General features: G+C 36.2%; 1 protein-coding gene and 1 pseudogene across 5 annotated transcripts in view; one reads left to right on the top strand and one right to left on the bottom strand.

Moving 5' to 3' along the window:
* Nucleotides 1-16,074, top strand: part of LINGO2 (leucine rich repeat and Ig domain containing 2) — a 1,050,275-nt gene that overhangs the window by 606,391 nt on the left and 427,810 nt on the right. For all 5 annotated transcript variants that reach the window (XM_016220501.2, XM_016220500.2, XM_016220503.2 and 2 more), the window contains one exon: nucleotides 9,548-9,633. The gene's annotated coding sequence lies outside the window, so the exon portion shown is untranslated. The remainder of the gene's footprint in view (nucleotides 1-9,547; nucleotides 9,634-16,074) is intronic.
* LOC107543079 (small ribosomal subunit protein eS1 pseudogene) overlaps nucleotides 6,960-16,074 on the bottom strand; it is a 93,261-nt pseudogene continuing 84,146 nt past the window's right edge.

Consider the following 16,074-nt stretch of genomic DNA (forward strand, 5'->3'; position numbering starts at 1 on the left):
GGTTGCAAACAACACACTCTAGACAGTGCTTTCTCACATACCACTCTGTAACACCACTAAGTTTAGAGTTAATTTTTAATCCATTAATATTCTAATAGTTCTTCCTTTGTCCAATTTTGAGAAGTGGAAATTTTATTGACATTTCAGCCTCATCACTGTTGCCAAGCCAGAGAAATGCATGGTTATTACCAGGGCATTCCATTTCTGCTAGAAGCTTTAGCAAAATTGTAGAATATTCCATATATTTTAGAAGGAGACATTGACAAATTAAAGTGCATCCAAAAGAAGGTGACCAGAATAGTGAAATGTTTGGAAACATGTCATGCGAGGAATGTATCTATCACTTTATGTTCAAGAAAGTGGTGATGCTGAGTCTGAAAGATGCCCCACATCCCGCAGGGCATTGATAGCTCCCTTCAATTATTTAAAGAGCTGCCATGTGAAACAAGGATCCCTTATTTTCTGAATAGTTCCAGAGGGCCGACTTGGACTGATGTGTGACAAGTACAGGAAGTGGTTTCCACCGTATATAAACATTCTCTGCCAATAGTTGGAGGAGTTGTGTCAGCGCTCTTGTTGATGCCGAGGGAGCTGCATTGTTGGCCCCTTGTCAACAAAAGCCGCTAGCCCCATGTTGAGTGAGAGAGAGCTTGGATGGCCTTAGTCACTTGTGACTTAAAAATTGCATGATTATCTGTCACTAAGCTATCCCCAAATGGATGACAACGAGATCTCACTCAGCATTTCTCATTCACCTCACTCAGGTAGAGAGTGTTTTAGGAAAGATCAGGGTATTGGAAGCTACCATCAATGCTGGATCCTTGATTAATTGCCATGCTGTGGATTGAGCGTAGCCCGTTATCTTGAAGTGGCTCTCTTCCTTTCTGCCTAACTGACCAGGTCAGAAGCTTTTCTTGAAGCAGTGAAACAATATAGTTCTTTAGGATGCTGTCTGCATTGATTTACATGAGAGAAGTAGAATATATTTAAAATAAAGCTTTGTCCTCCCAATCTTTTTAGGTTAACAGATATTCAGGTTGGCTTATATGAAACAAGTGTAATTCAATGCACTACAGCTTTGAAAGTGTTAGAAAATACATCAAACCATAAAATGTGCCAGAGGTTTTAGAATAAAGTCATGTTTCATTGTATTAAATATAATGTTCACAGCAGGGAAACATATATAGTATGAATATTCTTTCACTTCTCACCTTGATTAGAATAGAAAGTACACATTTAACAGTTATTTTGAGGTCGCAATGTGATTCAAGCTACCATTCTAGTTATAGTTTTTCTTTTATTTTTTTTTTAAATTTCACTAACGCAGCAGTCAAAGCTCATATTGACGTTTAATACAGATTTCATTGAACACACAAGCTCCATGATGGAACTCATTTTATTAGGCCCTGTCAATACAAAACAGCAATTGCAGAGGGTCATGCTGCATCCTTCTAGCTGTCACACCAATATCTTGCTGAGTGCTGTCTGCAGTGTCTCAGGTTCTTTATTTATATTGGAACTCATTTAGTTTGATCCAAAAGCTATTTCAAAATTCCTGCAGCACATCAAAAAACACTTTATCAAGATAGTCATTGCTTTGGAGAGAGGAATATCAGGGAGATTCTCTGTGGTAATGGAGATCTAGACAAATGTAGATAATAGATTTAAGGAGAAACTCTTATTTTTAAGAAAAGTTGTTTTATATTAAGCAAACCTATCTGTCCTAAACTTGTATAGCTAACATGAGATTTAGATTCTTTACCACTCTTTTGCTTTGAATTGCAAAGTCAATATTTGACACTGGCTAATTCTTCCTACATAATATATCTGTAATTTAGCTAGCCATCACGAGATGATAGAGTTATCTTGGACTAGAGCAGCATGGGCTAGTTAAAAATCTCTCTTAAATTATGATGGAACTGATCTTCATAACCTCTAATGAGCCTGTACTCTCAGTCCAACACTTTACTATCTTTTCAGAAAAAAAAAGAAGAGAACCTCCTTTCCTCCTTTATCTCACAGCTGCTATTCAAAAGGCATTGGGCCAAAGTGACTGTGAAAATAAACCAAAGTATGCCAGCCAGGCATGGCTCAGCAGTTGAGCATCGACCTAGGATCCAGGAGATCAAGGTTCGATTCCCGGTCAGGGCACATGCCCCGGTTGCGGGCTCCATCCCCAGTTGGGGGCGTGCAGGAGGCAGCCTATCAATGACTCTCTCATCATTGATGTTTCTATCTCTCTCTCCCTCTCCCTTCCTCTCTCTGAAATCAATAAAGATATTAAAAAAAAAAAAAAAAGAAAAATAAATGAACCAAAGTATGTATTTGGCCCAGTAAGAGCTTATAAATGAACAAGAGAAATAGTTGGAATACAAGCAACTTAAAAAAGTTGCTACAGACACACACACAAGAACTTATACAGAGACAAGGAATTTCCAACTGAAGGAAACATAGGGATTTAACATTTGACTTGGACCTTGGACAATGATAAATATATGGAAATAAAGACATTGGGAATATACTCTTCTGAACAGGAATAAAGACAGCAAAATAAAAGTATTCCAAAAAGTGGCTAATCATGCAATTTGGAAGATAAATGCATTTTTTGTTTGTTTGATTGGGGGGCGGGTATGTGCTCTGGAGATAGAAGATTCTAACCTGATTTCTACTATTTATTAGCTTAACTAAAGGTTTGGGGTAGTTCACATCTCTTTGTTTCAATAGTCTCATTATAAAATAGAGTTACTACTAATAATTATTTTACAGATTCTAAGAAGGAACTTACTCCCCGCTATGGCGATCTTTGCAGTGTTAATATACTTCTGAGTTCTGATTTTGCACCTAGGAGATGAGCCTGAAAAGACAGTTGAAGTCTTTGAGTTGGAAATGGGGTGCCCTTTGCCTTCCTCTCCCTCCATGTTCTATAGGGATTGGGACTCTTAGGAACGTTTTGGGAAAGGATTGACCAGATTCTAGGTTTGGTTTAGAGATTTTAACCTGATGAAATTAGTTAAGGACCTGGGGCAGGAAAAGGAGACAAGATTGTGGCTGGGGCAGAGGACAGTTAAGGGTCTGCTGCAGTAACGGAGGCAAGAGGAGGGGGGCGTCAGAGACAGAGAGGGGGCAACAGCCTTTGCTTCTTCAGGAAAGTCCACCTACTCTTGTTCAAATTGTAGATTATAGAAAAAACCTAGGCCCAGAATAAGAGTCTCGTTAAGTAATTAAAATTAAAGCATGGAAGCAATTTTGAGTAGATTGACTTAGAAAAGAGGCTGAAATCCACAAAGCCAGTTTAAAAGGTAGCCAGGTGTTTCAGTGAGACATCAAACCAGGGCTGTTAAAATTCTTGGATTCTTTGCCCCAGCTGGTGTGGCTCAGCTGGCTGAGCATCTTCCCATGCACCAGGGAGGCTGCAGGCTCAGTTCCCTGCCAGGGCACCTGTCCAGGTTGCAGGCTTGACCCCCGGTAGGGGGCATGCAGGAGGCTGCTCTCACATCAAAGTTTCTCTCTCTCTCTCCTTCTCACTTCCTTTCTCTCTAAAAATGTATATTTTTTAATTACTGTATTCTTCTTTCCAGCAATACTTTCCCCTTCAGTATGAAACCATCTTCTTCCCTCACTCACTCACACACACACACAACTACATACAATTTATTTTTCTCTTTGTTCCTATCTGAAGTTTATCCAAACTGTTGTCTTTCTTACCTCCATACTTGGGCCTTTCTCTTTTTTCTTTTCTTGTTTTAATGCTCACCTGAGGACATGCTTATTGATTTTAGAGAGAGGGGAAAGGGGAGAGAGAGCTAAAGATAGAGAGAGAGAGATCCACGTGAGAAACGTCGATTGGTTGCCTCCCATATGCACTCCAACCGGGGATTGAAACCAAAACCTAGGTGTGTGCCCTGACGAGAACCAACCCAGAACCTTCTGGTATGCGTGAGGATGCGCCAACCACTGAGCCACACCGGCCAAGGCTTGGGTCTTTCACCAGGAATTCCCTGAACGTCTCCCTACCTGCTTTTGAAAAGAATAAACTTTTCTGGATAATTGATTTGGAAACATAATCAGAGTTAATATGCCTTATACTATGGAGTCACTTAAGTGTCTCTTTACAATAAAGCAGTTGAACAGAGAATATGGGAATGCAGGCAAGGAAAATGATAGGCCGGCTCTCAGAAATAATGAAGAATGTGAGCCCTGCCAGTTCTTGTTAAACTCGTTTAAGTGTGAATCTGTTGGGAAGAGACTATACCTTGTCTGTGTTCTTAAAAGTTCTCGATTTCTTATCGAATCGAGTGAAACCATTATTAACCTACAATGATTATAATATCAACTCTTTGGAAATTTAGGTGAATCTCATATGAAATCGTAGCAGTTCATAGTCTATGAAACTAGACAAAAGTAACCTAGGATGGGGGTTGAAATTTTGTTTTGGAAGTGCCTCTATTAAGTTTTTACCAAAATGTGTTAGAGTCATAATTCCAAAAATATCCCGTGTGTGTGTGTGTGTGTGTGTGTGTGTGATGTTCTAATACATAAGATATGCTGTAGTAATGGTACTGATAATGGGAGAAACGGTGCTTGTATGTATGACCAGTGGGGTGACCATGTCACTAATGTAATGTGGATAAATGTTAATATAATATATTGCTATTTGAAATTTGGAAATTTAGCTGAAAATGCCATAAATAAGCATATCCTTGTAAATGGTTAATGGATCCATCATTTAACAAGTTTCATTTCTTCCAATCTCTAGTTACTTTTCTTCTGTCCTATCAACAGTGATAAAACCTATGCTTATAGATTTTCATGAGTAGTAAATCCAAGAAACATTTAGCAATGAAATAATCTTTTGTTAAATTTTGGAAACAAGAGCTAGAATCAGCCTAGCCAGTGTGGCTCAGTAGTTGAGTGTCTACCTGTGAACCAAGAGGTCACCAGTTCAATTCCCAGTTGATGTTTCTATCTCTCTATCCTTCTCTCTTCCTCTCTCTCTAAAAATCAATTGAAAAAGAACTATAGAATTTATAATCGTTTCCTATGCTTGAGAAAATAATACTTATTTTGACATAAATATTTTCCTTTAATCAACTATATGATATAGAGGTTGAGTCTTATGTTTTCTCCTATAATATTATTGGCTGCCTAAAATATCTTCCATCAGGGAAGATATTTACTTGACTCTTCAAAAAATATTAATTTTCTCCTGATTATGAAAATAATAGGGTACCTGGATTTAAATCTTAGTTTTGCCGTATTTAAACCTTGAGCTAATTCTTCCACCTAAGTACTCAGCATATTTGTAGCTTATTTTTAAATGATTAAATGAATTAACACATGCAAAGTCGTAATGCAGTACCTGGCCATTAGTAAGTCCCCCAAAATTATGACTATGATTATTAACATTAATTTTATTAATTTATTAAATTAATGAGATACTAGCAAATTTACGTAATTCTATAAACACACATACGTAGGGTGGTATAAACTTAATAACAGGTAGTTAAAATTTTTAACGTAAAAGGTACTGGAAATAGAGAATAAAAGTGAGAAAAAAACAAAGTTACCTAGTCTTATTCACCGGTGACAAAAGGCCTATATTTCATTTATTCCATTATGTGTTATTAGACTTGAAGGAGACTGCACTAGGCGATGTCAAGGTACACACTTATTTTCAAAGTAAGTAAAATCTTTATTCTGAATTATTGATAAAAAATTTAAAAAAGCAGAAATGTGTAAGATTTGCTAAGGGCTTGCTTAGCGTTGTTGATCTCAAAATAATGGCACTTTTTGAAAAAGGAAAATGTAAGCTCGAAAGTCCTTTATTAGTAATAGTTATAACATGTTGAAAATGGAAAACACATGCAAACACACAGGAACACACACACACAGGAACACACACACCATGAATTATTCAGATACCTTTTCGATATCGTCTGGAACTGCTGTCATCTCAATTCTTGTTGCCCAAAGTGTGGTCAGTGGATCAGCACCATCGGCATAACTTAAGCTTCTGATAAATACAGACTCTTGAGCCTGGCCCTAGACCCGCTGAATCAAACATCTGCAGTTTGGTTAACGTGCATATAAATAGCACCTAACTCATACGCCCTTCATTTTTTCCAGTGTGCCTTTTTATTATTTTGTTGTTGTTTTGGTATTTTCCATTGCCATTTATCCCTCCTGTACTCTCTTTCACCTCCACCCATCCTTCACCCTCCATCACAAAGCTGTTGTCCCTGCCAATGTTCTAAAAAAACAAAGCAAACAGGTGGAAAAGCAAACAAGCAAAACAGAAACAAAGCTTAGTGAGGTTCCACATATTTTGTCAAAATAATTCAGGTAGGAAAAAAACATGCTGTTATATGACTAATAGCATAGGTGTTGTTGTTTTGTGTGAACAAAACCAAAGTATATTCCCTGAATATAATACTGGTGCCTCAGTTATACAAGCTACTTCAGTGCTGTTTTCCCTCTGGTCTGTTTTAGAGCTACAGATAAGACACACATGATTTAAAGTTCTCTGAATATTTCACTCTGGCCTGTGCAAACTCACAAAAATTCATGCACAAGTCCAAAATTAATTGTATATATTTATATCATTTGTTGCCCACTGAGTGCCATGCTGAGAATGTTATAGCTGAGACACTTTCAGTTTTTTAATTGATTGATTTGAGAGAGGGAGAGAGAGAGAAACATTGATGTGTTGTTCAACTTATTTATGCATTCATTGATTGCTTCCCAACCAGGGATCGCACACACAACGTTGGCATATCAGCACAATGCTCCAACCAACAGAGCAATCCAGCCAGGGCCTACAGTTGAAACTTTCAAAAAATAATGTAAACTACATACAGTTATGGTCTTTTGTTTCTTTCACATATAGGATTTTTTATATGTCACCATTAAAAGTCTGCATTTTAAACAGATTCTTGGACTGGGGGCTCATATCTATCAGCTCATTCAACTTTATCACCTGTTTCATCCCCAGTAGCTTTTCCAAAACTGTGACCTGGACCATGAAGCTCCATGAGTTTTCTGAAATCAGACTTCATCTTCTTCAACTTTTTTACTTTTCTAACAAAGATGTTATGGAGCAGATAAATAGATTGGCAAGCCTTTTCTATGCCTTTTCCAGTGCCATCTGGAATCGATTTATTGACCACTTCTTTCAAGTCATTTGCCTGCACCTCTCTCTCAGGTTATGATTTCCATCATCTTCTTCTGGAATTGGTAGACCTGTACATGCTGAGCACAAGAGGCCTCCTGAAAATCGTTGTGCTTTTCAGTAAAACCAACACAGAATTGATGAAGCAGACAACCTTCAGTCTTGACATCAACATGAGCTTCAATCATGGTCTGCCATTTTTTTACCATGGAGTGCTTTTTGTCACAAGTAAGATCCATGCCAGGGAAATTAGGCAGTTTTTGCCCTGAACGTCCTTGGTAATTAACTGGAATTTTCTAAATGCAACTCCATCATGCTGCAGATCAGCTAGGCTCATTTAAAATACACAGCCCTTGAGACCATCAGATGTGATTTTGTTTCCTTGAGTTCTCATTATTAGAGATTTTCCAATATTTCTTATATTGAACATAGCCGGTGCCTGCACATCACACCAATATTCCCTAGAACGTGGATCCACGTTCTTCTTGGAGCAATTCTTGGCTCCATTTTTGCCGTCTTTGATAAGGCTCTTGTTCTTGCTGACCACCACGGTGCTGCTCAGAGAACAAGAGGGTGCAGCTATGGTCCTTACTGTACTTCTTGTTAAGAAGAAATATAAATAAATATATATTTTTTTCCAAATGGAAAGTGTTTTATTATCTCAAAAGAGCAGGTATACATAAAAGAATTTGAAAACATGATTTTTTTATGGTATTTTACTTCCCGATTCTTTAAAACAAAGATTCTCTCGTCTTCCTTTTGGGAATGAATAAAAACAAGAAAAAATAATTAGTTAGAATATACTTTAACATCTATTCATTTATTCATATACTCACAAAACAGAAAAATTTAAGTGCTACTTATTAGTAGCTCAGTTCCTATCATATGGGCCCACATTCCAGCAAGAGAGATAAAAGACAATTAAATAAGTTAAAAATATTTTAGGGGACATTTTGTGGTGTCAGCAAAAACCTCTCTTAGAAAGTGACCTTTGAACTGAGACCTCAGGTATGAAAACGATCCAGATGCAGAGCATTCCAGGCTTTGATTTCCTGAGCACAGTCCTTAGATGCCAAAGGCTGTGGCTAACTAGGGGAAGGGTATGTGGAAGCCGATTAAAATGAGAGAAGACTGAGTAAGGTAATATTTCATAGGTAGGTTGCAGCCAGTTCATGTCTTAGCTTGTAGGGAATGATAATTTGATAATTCCAAGTGCATCAGAAAGCCATTGAAGAATATTAAGCAGAGTAGTAAAATGATTTGTGCTATAAAAAGTCTACCCTGGCTAGAGCGTGAGCAATGGATTGTAGAAGAGGTCATGAGTGGGGTCAGTGAAAACAGGTAGAAGAAGGCCTTTGCTGTATTCTGCTTGGTAGATAATGAACTGGTAGGAGAGAGCTGCATGGATTCTAGCTAATTGACTACATAATTATCATGGAAAAGAAAGTCATTAAGGAAGAGCCTCGCATTTCTGGGTTTGAGTACAAAGCGGATGGGTCAATCCCCTATGAAGTGAAAGAAGACCTAGAATGGTCTGTGGGGACAATCAAGAGTTCCAGTTTGGATTAAGTTGGAAAGGTAGTAGACACCTTTGGAGGTTAAGAGAATGGGCTCTGGGAAAGTTTCAAATCCTACTCTGTTCGGGGGCATTGTGAAGGAGGGCTGAGGTTGAGTGGGGAAGTAGAATTAGAAGGAAAAGAGTCCTCATGACAATGGAAAAGTATTATTCTAATTCTAAAAAGAATGTTTCATGTTCCATTTTCAACATTACAATTACTCCAACAGTAGATTCAAGATTGTAGTTGATTGTATTTAAATTTTCCTGCATAACTAGACCATAGCTATTTTTGATAACACATTTTCAGAGTTATTTAATTATGATATACTGAGAACATAGGATTAATCTGTGGCTTGCCTGATGACCTCATTGTCAAATGTTAACCTTTGAAACGGCTGGTTTATTGACACAGCAAAAATATTTTCTCTTTCAGGCCTGTTTTCTCCTCTGCAGACAACTACATTATAACAATATACTGTCTTGCCTTAGGTATTTGAAGGTTGAAAATCTTTAAATATATGAATGCATTTGAATATGACTTTCATTCATTTATCTATTTAATGAAAAAGTAATTTAGTAAATGCCCAGATGGTAGACACTTTGTCACATTCTGAGAATTCCAAGGTAAACATGACATTGTACTTGTTTTCAAGATGCAAAACCCCAAATATGTGAGGTTGGTTAATCCCTATTGTTTTTCTAAAGAGCTTTATAAAACAGATGCTATGTTAGTTTAAATTATTATTGTTGTGGTTATTAATATAGAGAGATCCTTCTTGAAGCAAGTGTCATTTTTCTTTTTACATGTTTTATTTTGGCAGCCTTGAAAAAGGGTCACGCGAAGCAGCCCAGAGCCAAAAGCTGAAAGTGGCCACCATCAGCATGAGGACCCCAGCAAGTCAAACTGGTAAGTGGAAAAATCATCCATAGGTATCTTTTTCTATGTCATTAAATCTGTTGGTATTTTTTCTTATGCAACAATTTCTCAGAATTTACAAACCAAAATGAGAGTGCTCTAGAAGGAAAGTGCCTGTGAAATTCATTGTCATTACTTGGAAAGCCTTGGAGATGGTATTCTGATATAGACAGACATGGATTTAAAGTAGTTCTTTGACCTTGTGAAAGTTGCTTAATTCTTTGAGTCTTAGTTTCTTTATTCTGAAATGCAGATTATAATAATTATCTTGTTAGGTTTTCCTAACAACTAAGATACTGCATATAAACAATCAGTAGTTTCCTTAGCATAGAAAAGCAGCTTAAAGATATTAGTCTAATATTTACTGAATACTTTCTAAATGCCAGGTATTAAATGCTAAATACTTTAATGCATTATTTTATTGAATACAACCCCTAGAGATAGAAGCTATTTTTACTCTCATTTTACAGATGAAAAAACTGTGCTATTGACAGATTATTGGACTAGCATTTAAATCACATCCTGCTCCCTGAGCTCCCTGAGACAGTTGTTTGAGTGCAGTTCTATCTGGTGCCAGAGTTTCTGTTCTTATATTTATTCATAAAGTCAACAAACATTTATTGGATATCTAAAAATGGCAACCCTTTTTTTAGCTGAGATTCCATGCTGTTTCCCAAATGATTATTACTTAGAACATAACTATATATTTATATGCGGTGTAATAGCCTGCAAATAACGTATGAAAAAGGAATTTTGTTTAGTATTTTGTTTAGTGTGGAAGACAAGGTAGGGATCATTACTTATATTTTACAGATGGAGAAACTGAGGTTCCCCAGAGGTTAGTTGGGTCACTGGATGTCTTAAAGCTCAGTGCTTCTCAGACACTCTGGTTAAGAGTCAGTGTATTTGTAATCCATCGCAGACAGAAGGTTTTTGTAAAATGACTAAAAATTAATTACTAGAGAAATAAAATGATTAAAAAGCAGACCCCAGATACACCACTCCACACTTTTGTTATTATACTACAGATGAAAGTACTCTATAAAATGGGTATAACAGTGTCTAGTACTTTCTCTCAGTTTCCACACCCCTCCCAGGTAGCATTTGCAGAGTGACACCAGCCCGTAGATCAGACAGTACACCTCAGAGCGCTGATAGAGCTAATACATGGTGGGCTGAATAGCTTTACAGTTGTTCGTATGGAGAATAGTACAACAGTTAATAAAAATACAAGAATAAACTCTGTGTTTCATGTACTCACACCTGTAAACCTATTTTTGCCCACCCCATATAAGGCAAATCTAACACTCATCCTAGACCTTCCATCTCTAGCTCAGATAGTTTTGAAATACCCCACACCACCTGGACATACAGCTAGAAATCTGTTTTATGGTCTAAGGGACAAGAAGATCAAATTCCAAATTGTTCACATGAAACAGGTGCAAGAAAACTGACAATGGCCAATTTTCAAAGAGTTTTATGAAAACCGTGGAAAAGGGAGAAAGCTGGAAGCTCATGTAAATGATTTCTTTCAAATTTATGTGTAAGACATCAATACTTAAATTTTTTTTATATGTGACATATTATTGAAAGATTGTCTCAAGATATGTTTTTCTTTTCTTTTTTTATTTTGTTAATTTTGTGAAAGGAGAAGTTAGGTTGTATTTAGAAGACTGAGCCTTGTCAGTTCCCCAAAACAGAATATAAGCCTCACATTATTCTAAGCGATAAAAGTGGATTTGGGCCAGTTATGAAATGAAAATGAACCCATCTAACCACCTCATTGAAAGGACCTAAAAATGATGTTACTTACTCATTTCAAAAACTACCAAAGAAAATTGCAGCACTTTTGGTGCAAAGTAAAATGCACAGAGTCAGCAATGAAAATTTACTTTGTAAGACAGTTTTGTGGATCTACTGATGAAGTACATCCAAATATTTACAAGTGACATTTTATTAACAGCTATTTTGCCATCTCTGTCAAAGTAATATTGTACAAACATTCAGGAATAACTTCTGGTTGTGAGTAAATATTAGAGGAAGATTCAATTTTTCTCCAAATAATGCTTATAGTATTTTTTTAATCATAGTATAAGATGTCAGAAATCATTTTTGTTGTTGTTGTTTTAAAGTTCTACTGTCTTAGTGCTTGATGCAGCCTGAAGTGGATGTAAGGGATAGAGAAAGATGAAAATGTATGACAGCATTCAAAACTGAGACTTTCAGCCAATCTATTATTAGCTTCTGGGAGGACTCCACATTGCTAAAGTGAAATCCACAATCTGAAGTAGGGCAAATCCGTGGCCTTAAATAATATAGAGAGACTCTGCGTTCCTCACTTACTTTCTGCCCTTGATTCACAGATCTAAGGTGTGTATCATTCAGAAAGTTACACTGTCATACCTGGGCACCCCTCTTTAGTCAGTGCCTTCCCATCTATATTCATTTGTGGATTATCTCTCCTCCCTCTGAAAAGAGCAGAAAGGAAGGACTTAGAGAAATGCATTGCATCCAAGGAGAGAGAGAGAGAGACCCAATAGTCACTTCAGGTATGGCAATAATGGGAATTCTCTCTCTCTCTCTCTGTCTCTCTGTGTGTGTGTGTGTATAACAATGCTCTTTCGCAATGATTTTCAACTGGTGTGCCACAATAATTTTTAAAACATGCAATTTTTAGTCAGGGGCACTACTGACCTCTTTTCCCTTAGATTGTCAAATTAAAAAGTGACAACAACCAACACAACACCAGACATCCTGTGTGAATAAATAAAATTTAAACTTATTATTTTTGTCAGATCAGCAGAAAATATATTTTTTTACTGTGCCCCAAAATTTTAGGAATTAGTTTATGTGTGCCATGAGATGAAAAAGTGTGAAAATCTCTGCTCTGTCAGATCACATCAGAGGACCACAAGTGGTAAGAAAAGATGTCCATCAAGTTTACAGCAGAGGTGCTTTATTTGAATGCCTGTTACTCATTGGAATTTGGGCCTGAGATTTTCACAATCCACGATTCACAATTCACAATGATTTGGGTAATGCTTACTTGACATGGGACATTAAAGCCTCAGAGGTAAAATGTATATAGAACAAGGAATTGATATAGAGATCAGAAAAATATCTTTAAAAAATGTTGTCATCTTTACATATACATTGATTGACTTAGAACTAAAAGCTATAGAGGTTGAAAAAGTTGAAATGCAAAAGATTGAAAGGAAACAGAAAATTTAACAAAAGATTAAAATCTGCCTTTGAAGGCAACAAATAATCAGATTTGTAGAAAACACACTGAAGACGCACTCGTAGACTACAGAGAACACAGATAATCAATGAAATAGATGAGAGAGAAAAAGTGACCAATATGGAAAACAGAAATCAAACGTGGGTAACTGTTCATGAAAGCAGAAGAAAATAATAAATAAAAGATGAGCACTAATCAAATAATCATAAGGAGAAAAAATCTTGCTCAGGAAAGAAATGAAAAGAGTTTTTATGACTCTAGAATTTATTTGCTAAGATCTGAGATTTTTTATATTGCATAGGAATCTCCTATTTGTAAAAGTTAGGAAAATCTAGTGGTAAACTGAGACAAGAGATTCTTATTTTCTGATAGTTTCTTTTATTGTAATGCTTCATGTTTCTAGACTATAGAAACTTGGTCTATTCAGGTTTTCTTATTTCCTTAAACAATTTTGGTAATTTGTGTTAACCTAGAAAGACTATCAATGCTGAGTAATTATCCATTTGTAAATATACATGGAGAAAAGAAGACTTGGAATCAATGCATGAGTGGAATAATTAAGTTATTTTTATTTTTCTATTTTAATCTCTTCTGTATATTCTGACATGTAAAACAATGATGTATTATTGGTTAATTAAAGACTTTTATTGAAATATACTTAAGAACAGTGCACACAAAAATGAGTGAGCAGCTCAATAAATTTTCACAAGTCCACAAAACATGACCACCTATGTTTCAGAAATAAACATAACCAACATAATTGAAAACACTTTTTTTTCCTTTCGAAGTCATGAATCCCAATCCTCTTACCTAGTAAGAAGATGGTAAACAATTTTCTGAATTCTTCTACCATGCATTGTTTCACTTTTTTGTTTTATATGAATGGAATAATAGAGGTTTGTATGTGTTTTGTCATGTGGCCTATCGCTCTCAATTTGAGATGTCTATGTATAGCAGTAATTTAATTCTCGATGCCATCTACTGTTCCATCATGGCTAGCTTGTGGCTCTTACATTATCATACATGTCCTTTGGGGCATGTATGTGCACAGTCTTTGGGATATACAATTAGTTAGATGTGGCTTATTTGTTCAGTTTTAGTAAATACTGCTAATTTCCCAAACTAGTATAATAATCTACATTCCCACTAGCAGAGTATAAGACTTCTAGTCATTCCGTATCTTTACCAACACTTGGTGATGATCAGAGATTTTTATTTTAGTCATTCTGATGGGTGCGTTGTGGTATCCGATTGTGGTTTGTATCAGCATTTCCACAATGATTGATAAGGGTGGTACTGCTACTCCTGAACAACAGTTTTCTAGGTACCCCCAAATTGAATGTGAATGGAAATTTAGATGAGGCCTTTCGAAAACTGGTAGCTTTATTCACTTCCACTGAATGGGACCTAAATTTCCCCTTTTCCTAGGAAAATGGAAAAGCATATACAAACATGGAATTAAATGTGTACAAGCCTGGCAGTCTTATTCAACTTAAATTCAACTTATCAATTTTGCTCAACTTTCACTCTCCAGTTAGCTAATTAATGCATCGCAATCTATCAATTTTGTCTTGTTTCATTGGGTATAAACCAATCTTCTGACAGCAGAATCACAGTTGAATGGTGATGATTAGAGTTTATTGCAGGAGAGAGATTGCACACTCCATTTCTGTGCTGGGAAAACTAATTATTTGTCCAGTGATTGGAAACTGGGGATGGAGCACAGGCTGTAGGCGTGAAAACGATCCAGGAGAGCAGCATGATTTTGACAGAGGGCCTAGGGCTCTCACCCATGCAGCAAGTGTGACAGCTCCATCTCTTTCCCAGGCATTTCCCCTCGTGGGCTGTGTAGTGGTTCATTTGCTTCCAGTCTCCAAACAGTGTAGAGCTTGGCTGATATGTTACTGAGACAATTTTGATGTACATAATATAATATTATACACAAGTGGCATGTTTTTTAAAAATGAAACCATATTATCAGACATTAGCTAGATCTGATTTGGGGTTGACAGAGGCAGAGGGGGGAGGGATATGATGAAAGTGGTCAACAGGCACAAATTTCCAGTTATAACGTAAATAAAAACTGGGAGATAACGCGCAGCATGATGACCATAGTTAACAGTGCTGTGTGGCATATTTGAAAGTTGTTGAGAGAATAGATCCTACGAATTCTCTTCAGAAGGAAAAAAAGTATTTTTTAATCTATATGAGATGATGGATGTCAGTGAAGCTTATTGTAGCAGTCATGTCGCGATATATGTAAGTCGAGGCATTATGCTATCCACCTTAAGCTTCTACAAGGCTGTATGTCAATTATATCTCAACAGAACTGGAAAAAAATGAGCCAAATCCAAATGCATTTTTATTGAAACAAAATATACATAATATACAATTTATCATTTTAAACAGTTTTAGTGTACAGTTCTGTGGTAGTAAACACATGTGCATTATGGTGTAAACGTTACCACAATCCAGCTCTATAACTTTTCTATACGTCAACTTCAATCACATACATTCTCCTAACAGCTTTCTCCTCCCTCGTGTCTAGGGTTTACCCATTAGCATGGATATAACTATTTTTATAAATGTGCCTTTTAAATTTTGTAAGAAATAAGAAGTAAAATTACAAATCAAAATTACAATAATACTGTTATTTATACTTGTATAAATACCATTATTTATACGTGCTTTTCCCAGAGAACTTTGTTTTCATATGACTTTGAGTTGCTGTCTAGCATCTTTTCATTTTAATATAAAAAAACTCTCTTTAACATTGTTTATAGGGAAGATATAGTGGTAAAGAACTCTCACATTTTTGGTTTGTCTGAGACCATCTTAATGTTTTCCTCATTTCTAAGTAAAGTTTTGCCAAATATAGAATTTAGGTTAACAGTTTTTTTTTCTTTTTCTTAGCACTTTAAATACATCGTCTGCACTGCCTCCTGTCATACAAGGTTACTGGTGAGAAATTACAATGATGGGCTAATGGAATTCCTTGTCTATAATGTTATTTTTCTTCTGCTGCTTTTAAGATTCTCTGTTTTTGTCTTTCAAAAATTTGATTATAATGTCTTTCAGTGTGGTTCTCTTTTGGTAAACCATTTTGGGGTTTGGTGAGCCTCTTGTATTTGTAGATGTATGTCATTTCCTCAAATTTGGGAAGTTTCCACCATTATTTCTTCATACAATCT

The sequence above is a fragment of the Miniopterus natalensis genome, chromosome 12 (assembly GCF_054644295.1).
Source record: "Miniopterus natalensis isolate mMinNat1 chromosome 12, mMinNat1.hap1, whole genome shotgun sequence".
In the NCBI taxonomy this organism is placed as follows: Eukaryota; Metazoa; Chordata; class Mammalia; order Chiroptera; family Miniopteridae; genus Miniopterus; species Miniopterus natalensis.